The sequence below is a fragment of the Coregonus lavaretus genome (genome assembly GCF_964263955.1).
Source record: "Coregonus lavaretus genome assembly, chromosome: 9".
In the NCBI taxonomy this organism is placed as follows: Eukaryota; Metazoa; Chordata; class Actinopteri; order Salmoniformes; family Salmonidae; genus Coregonus; species Coregonus lavaretus.
Window position 1 is genome coordinate 43,306,729 of NC_139996.1, and position 6,807 is coordinate 43,313,535.

Here is a 6,807-nt window from a genome sequence, read left to right on the forward strand (position 1 = left end):
CCTATCCTGACATGACCCTCCAGCATGACAATGCCACCAGCCATACTACTCGTTCTGTGCGTGAATTCCTGCAAGACAGGAATGTCAGTGTTCTGCCATGGCCAGCGAAGAGCCCGGATCTCAATCCCATTGAGCATGTCTGGGACCTGTTGGATCGGAGGGTGAGGGCTGGGGCCATTCCCCCCAGAAATGTCCGGGAACTTGCAGGTGCCTTGGTGGAAGAGTGGGGTAACATCTCACAGCAAGAACTGGCAAATCTGGTGCAGTCCATGAGGAGGAGATGCACTGCAGTAATTAATGCAGCTGGTGGCCACACCAGATACTGACTTACTTTTGATTTTGACCCCACCTTTGTTCAGGGAAACATTATTCAATTTCTGTTAGTCACATGTCCGTGGAACTTGTTGAATCTTATGTTCATACAAATATTTACACATGTTAAGTTTGCAGAAAATAAACAGTTGACAGTGAGAGGACGTTTCTTTTTTTGCTGAGTTTTTATATTGAAATTGAGTGAAATTAAATTAAACTATAATGTACAATATGTTGATGCTAATATTATATACAATATTTAATTATGTTCCCATGTGATTACAATAGCTTAATATATTCAACATGCTCTTAACAGTTTCACTAATTTCATTCTAATCAACCTAATAACTATGACACACCACTCACTATTGTCATTGGTTGCACTAATTGCACTGTTTGTCTACATGACCAGGTTCAAGCATTCATGACATTACCCTGAAGAAACGTTGGTGTTTTACCCAATAAATTACTGGGAGTTTATATATAGTGTGCGACTATTTTTATAGCTTACAGTTATAACACAGTGACACTTAAAACATCTAACAAATGCACAAAATATGCCATCAGTCATTAAAACAAGAAAGCCATTCTCAAAGTCAAACCACTAGATATATTGACATGCAATCTTACCTACGTTCACGAAGTTCTTCAATGTATTCAAACTTTGGAGTAAGCTTTCCGTTTGACGTTATCACAGCCTTCAATGGAGGAAAGATGTAAAAACTGTTTGCTGTTGGTTAAATATTTTTAAAAAAAAATATATATATATATATATATATATATACATACATACATACATACACACACACAGTGGGGAGAACAAGTATTTGATACACTGCCGATTTTGCAGGTTTTCCTACTTACAAAGCATGTAGAGGTCTGTAATTTTGATCATAGGTACACTTCAACTGTGAGAGACGGAATCTAAAACAAAAATCCAGAAAATCACATTGTATGATTTTTAAGTAATTCATTTGCATTTTATTGCATGACATAAGTATTTGATACATCAGAAAAGCAGAACTTAATATTTGGTACAGAAACCTTTGTTTGCAATTACAGAGATCATATGTTTCCTGTAGGTCTTGACCAGGTTTGCACACACTGCAGCAGGGATTTTGGCCCACTACTCCATACAGACCTTCTCCAGATCCTTCAGGTTTCGGGGCTGTCGCTGGGCAATACAGACTTTCAGCTCCCTCCAAAGATTTTCTATTGGATTGGCTAGGCCACTCCAGGACCTTGAGATGCTTCTTACGGAGCCACTCCTTAGTTGCCCTGGCTGTGTGTTTTGGGTTGTTGTCATGCTGGAAGACCCAGCCACGACCCATCTTCAATGCTCTTACTGAGGGAAGGAGGTTGTTGGCCAAGATCTCGCGATACATGGCCCCATCCATCCTCCCCTCAATACGGTGCAGTCGTCCTGTCCCCTTTGCAGAAAAGCATCCCAAAATAATTATGTTTCCACCTCCATGCTTCATGGTTAGGATGGTGTTCTTGGGGTTGTACTCATCCTTCTTCTTCCTCCAAACACAGCAAGTGGAGTTCAGACCAAAAAGCTCTTTTTGTCTCATCAGACCACATGACCTTCTCCCATTCCTCCTCTGGATCATCCAGATGGTCATTGGCAAACTTCAGACGGGCCTGGACATGCGCCAGCTTGAGCAGGGGGACCTTGCGTGCGCTGCAGGATATTAATCCATGACGGCGTAGTGTGTTACTAATGGTTTTCTTTGAGACTGTGGTCACAGCTCTCTTCAGGTCATTGACCAGGTCCTGCCGTGTAGTTCTGGGCTGATCCCTCACCTTCCTCATGATCATTGATGCCCCACGAGGTGAGATCTTGCATGGAGCCCCAGACCGAGGATGATTGACCGTCATCTTGAACTTCTTCCATTTCTAATAATTGCGCCAACAGTTGTTGCCTTCTCACCAAGCTGCTTGCCTATTGTCCTGTAGCCCATCCCAGCCTTGTGCAGGTCTACAATTTTATCCCTGATGTCCTTACACAGCTCTCTGGTCTTGGCCATTGTGGAGAGGTTGGAGTCTGTTTGATTGAGTGTGTGGACAGGTGTCTTTTATACAGGTAACGAGTTCAAACAGGTGCAGTTAATATAGGTAATGAGTGGAGAACAGGAGGGCTTCTTAAAGAAAAACTAACAGGTCTGTGAGAGCCGGAATTCTTACTGGTTGGTAGGTGATGAAATACTTATGTTATGCAATAAAATGCAAATTAATTACTTAAAAATCATACAATGTGATTTTCTGGATTTTTGTTTTAGATTCCGTCTCTCACAGTTGAAGTGTACCTATGATAAAGATTACAGACCTCTACATGCTTTGTAAGTAGGAAAACCTGCAAAATCGGCAGTCAACCACCGCATTCTTATTGGCAGACTAAATAGCCTTGGTTTCTCAAATGACTGCCTCGCCTGGTTCACCAACTACTTCTCAGATAGAGTTCAGTGTGTCAAATCGGAGGGCCTGTTGTCTGGACCTATGGCAGTCTCTATGGGGGTGCCACAGGGTTCAATTCTTGGGCCGACACTTTTCTCCGTGTATATCAATGATGTCGCTCTTGCTGCTGGTGACTCTCAGATCCACCTCTACGCAGACGACACCATTTTGTATACATCTGGCCCTTCATTGGACACTGTGTTAACAAACCTCCAAACGAGCTTCAATGCCATACAACAATCCTTCAGTAGCCTTCAACTGCTCTTAAACACTAGTAAAACTAAATGCATGCTTTTCAATCGAACGCTGCTAGCACCCGCCCACCCGACTAGAATCACCACTCTCGACGGGTCGGACCTAGAGTATGTGGACAACTACAAATATCTAGGTGTCTGGTTAGACTGTAAACTCAACTTCCAGACTCACATAAAGAATCTCCAATCCAAAGTTAAATCTAGAATCGGCTTCCTATTTCGCAACAAAGCCTCCTTCACTCATGCTGCCAAACATGCCCTCGTAAAACGGACTATCCTACCGATCCTTGACTTCGGCGATGTCATTTACAAAATAGCCTCCAACACTCTACTCAGCAAATTGGATGTAGTCTATCACAGTGCCATCCGTTTTGTCTCCAAAGCCCCATACACTACCCACCACTGTGACCTGTACGCTCTTGTTGGCTGGTCCTCACTACATGTCCGTCGTCAAACCCACTGGCTCCAGGCCATCTATAAATCACTGCTAGGCAAATCCCCGCCTTATCTTAGCTCATTGGTCACCATAGCAGCACCCACCCGTAGTCTGCGCTCCAGCAGGTATATCTCACTGGTCATTCCCAAAGCCAACACCTCCTTTGGCCGCCATTCCTTCCAGTTCTCTGCTGCCAATGACTGGAACGAATTGCAAAAATCTCTGAAGCTGGAGACTCTTATCTCCCTCAATAACTTTAAGCATCAGTTGTCAGAGCACCTTACCGATCACTGCACCTGTACACAGCCCATCTGAAATTAGCCCACCCAACTACCTCATCCCTATATTGTTATTTATTTTGCTCTTTTGCACCCCAGTATCTCTATTTGCACATCTAGCATTCCAGTGTTAATACTATTGTAATTATTCTGCACTATAGCCTATTTATTGCCTTACCTCCATAACTTGCTACATTTGCACACACTGTATATATATTTTCTGTTGTATTTCTGACTTTATGTTTTTTTTACCCCATATGTAACTCTGTGTTGTTTTTATTGCACTACTTTGCTTTATCTTGGCCAGGTCGCAGTTGTAAATGAGAACCTGTTCTCAACTGGCTTACCTGCTTAAATAAAGGTGAAATAAAAAATAAATAAAAAAAGTATCAAATACTTGTTCTCCCCACTGTGTGTGTGTGTGTGTGTGTGTGTGTGTGTGTGTACACACACACACACTACCAGTCAAAAGTTTCCAGTGTTTCTTAATTTTTTACTATTTTATACAATGTAGAATAATACTGAGGACATCAAAACTATGAAATAACACATATGGAATCATGTAGTAACCAAAAAAAGTGTTAAACAAATCAAAATATTGTATATTTGAGATTCTTCAAATAGCCACCCTTTGCCATGATGACAGCTTTGCACACTCTTGGCATTCTCTTAACCAGCTTCACCTGGAATGCTTTTCCAACAGTCTTGAAGGAGTTCCCACATATGCTGAGCACTTTTTGGCTGATTTTCCTTCACTCTGCGGTCCAACTCATCCCAAAACATCTCAATTGAGTTGAGGTCGGAGGATTGTGGAGGCCAGGTCATCTGATGCAGAACTCCATCACTCTCCTTCTTGGTAAAATAGCCCTTACACAGCCTGGAGGTGTGTTGGGTCATTGTCCTGTTGAAAAACAAATAATAGTCCCACTAAGCCCAAACCAGATGGGATGGTGTATCGCTGCTGAATGCTGTGGTAGCCATGCTGGTCAAGTGTGCCTTGAAACCTAACTAAAATCAGACAGTGTCGCCAGAAAAGCACCCCCACACCATTACACCTCCTCCTCCATGCCTCACGGTGGGAAATACACATGCAGAGATCATCCGTTCACCCACACCGTGTCTCACAAAGCCACGGCGGTTGGAACTAAAAATCTCCAATTTGTCTAATGTCCATTGCTCATGTTTCTTGGCCCAAGCAAGTCTCTTCTTGTTGTTAGTGTCCTTTAGTAGTGGTTTCTTTGCAGCAAATCGACCATGACGACCTGATCCACACAGTCTCCTCTGAACAGTTGATGTTGAGATGTATCTGTTACTTAACTCTGAAGCATTTATTTGGGCTGCAATTTCTGAGGCTGGCAATGAACTTATCCTCTGCAGCAGAGGTAACTCTGGGTCTTCCATTCCTGTGGCGGTCCTCATGAGAGCCAGTTTCATCATAGCGCTTGATGGTTTTTGCGACTGCACTTGAAGAAACTTTCAAAGTTTTTGACATTTTTTGGATTGACTGACCTTCATGTCTTAAAGTAATGATGGACTATCGTTTCTCTTTGCTTATTTGAGCTGTTCTTGCCATAATATGGACTTGGTCTTCCACAAATTAACTTTTAAGAAGGCACACCTGTTTATTGAAATGCATTCCAGGTGACTACCTCATGAAGCTGGTTGAGAGAATGCCAAGAGTGTGCAAAGCTGTCATCAAGGCAAATGGTGGCTATTTGAAGAACCTCAAATATAAAATATATTTTGATTTGTTTAATACTTTTTTGGTTACTACATGATTCCATATGTGTTATTTCATAGTTTTGATGTCTTCAATATTATTCTACAATGTAAAAAATAGTAAAAATAAAGAAAAACCCTTGAATGAGTAGGTGTGTCCAGACTTTTGACTGTTACTATATATATATATATATATATATCTGCCATAACTGACAAAAACAAAAGTCTGACAAAACAAGTCACTGGCCGTGTCTGAAATCTGGCTTGCCTACTACTTACTTAAACTGCATTCTGGCTACTAATCGTACTACATAGTATTTAGAACACACCGTTTAGTACAAATGAATGCCGTAATCAAATCTCAGCACACCAGGCTCATCATACTGAGAATGTGCAATTGCGTTGATTACCGCATTTTGTTCATTTTGGTCCAGCGCATCCCATCAGCTGATTATCAGCTGTTGTCAAACACACGTAGGTCTTGTCTTCCTAAATAGTGTGCAGCGAATTGTACTAGATGAAAAGCCGAAATGAGTATGACATCCTGGCATGTAAAGCACTCAACTTTCTACATTTCATAAAACTAAAAATGTTCGCATACACAAAATGCCTACCATTTAGAACACAAGTACGGGTATTCGGAAACGGACACTTTCTATGGTTCTACTACAGCACAATATCGCATGACAACTTTAGTCCAAAAGTCAAAAGATTTTTTTGGGTCCATCTGTATACAGATTATGAACTTCAATGTGGCCTCCTGAAACCAACATACTTTAGAGCAAAAAACACACAATGCAGCCACCAACTAGACCTTGGTTAGCTATTATCACATATAGCAAATAATGTAATAACTAGTTATTTTATGTTTTATTGTCACACACCAGATAGGTCCAGTGAAATCTGTTGTTTTACAGGGTCAGCCATAATAGTATGGCGCCCCTGGAGGAAATTAGGGTTAAATGTCTTGCTCAATGGCACAGACAGATTTTCACCTTGTCAGCTCGGGTATTCGAACCAGCAACCTTTCGGTTACTGGCCCAACGCTCTAACCGCTAGGCTACCTGCCACCCTATACCACCCTTTGCTTAAGATGTCAAGCTATGTCTAGGTTTCAAGTCCATCGTCTTTTATGATGCAAAAATGATTGAGTAATAGGGATTTGTTCATGTGGTACTCACATCTCTGACTTGAGGTGAGAAGTCCTCTTCTTCAACGGGCCTGGTGGCATCCGAGAGCAGCTGAGTAAGACAGAGCCGGGAAGCACATATTAATTCAGCAAAGAACAGAATTACCATTCCAAGTGGCCATCGCTGGCAAAGCGGCCATCACTGGCAAGCAGTGGCATCTA

At 41.9% G+C, this 6,807-nt stretch overlaps 1 pseudogene across 1 annotated transcript in view; it reads right to left on the reverse strand.

The window, feature by feature from the left end:
* LOC311135366 (alpha-aminoadipic semialdehyde synthase, mitochondrial-like) overlaps window positions 1-6,807 on the reverse strand; it is a 31,475-nt pseudogene that overhangs the window by 16,521 nt on the left and 8,147 nt on the right. Inside the window, exons 6-7 of the transcript in view lie at window positions 6,638-6,697; window positions 943-1,010 (exon numbers count right to left, since the gene is read on the reverse strand). The product of the transcript in view is annotated as an alpha-aminoadipic semialdehyde synthase, mitochondrial-like (transcript). The remainder of the gene's footprint in view (window positions 1-942; window positions 1,011-6,637; window positions 6,698-6,807) is intronic.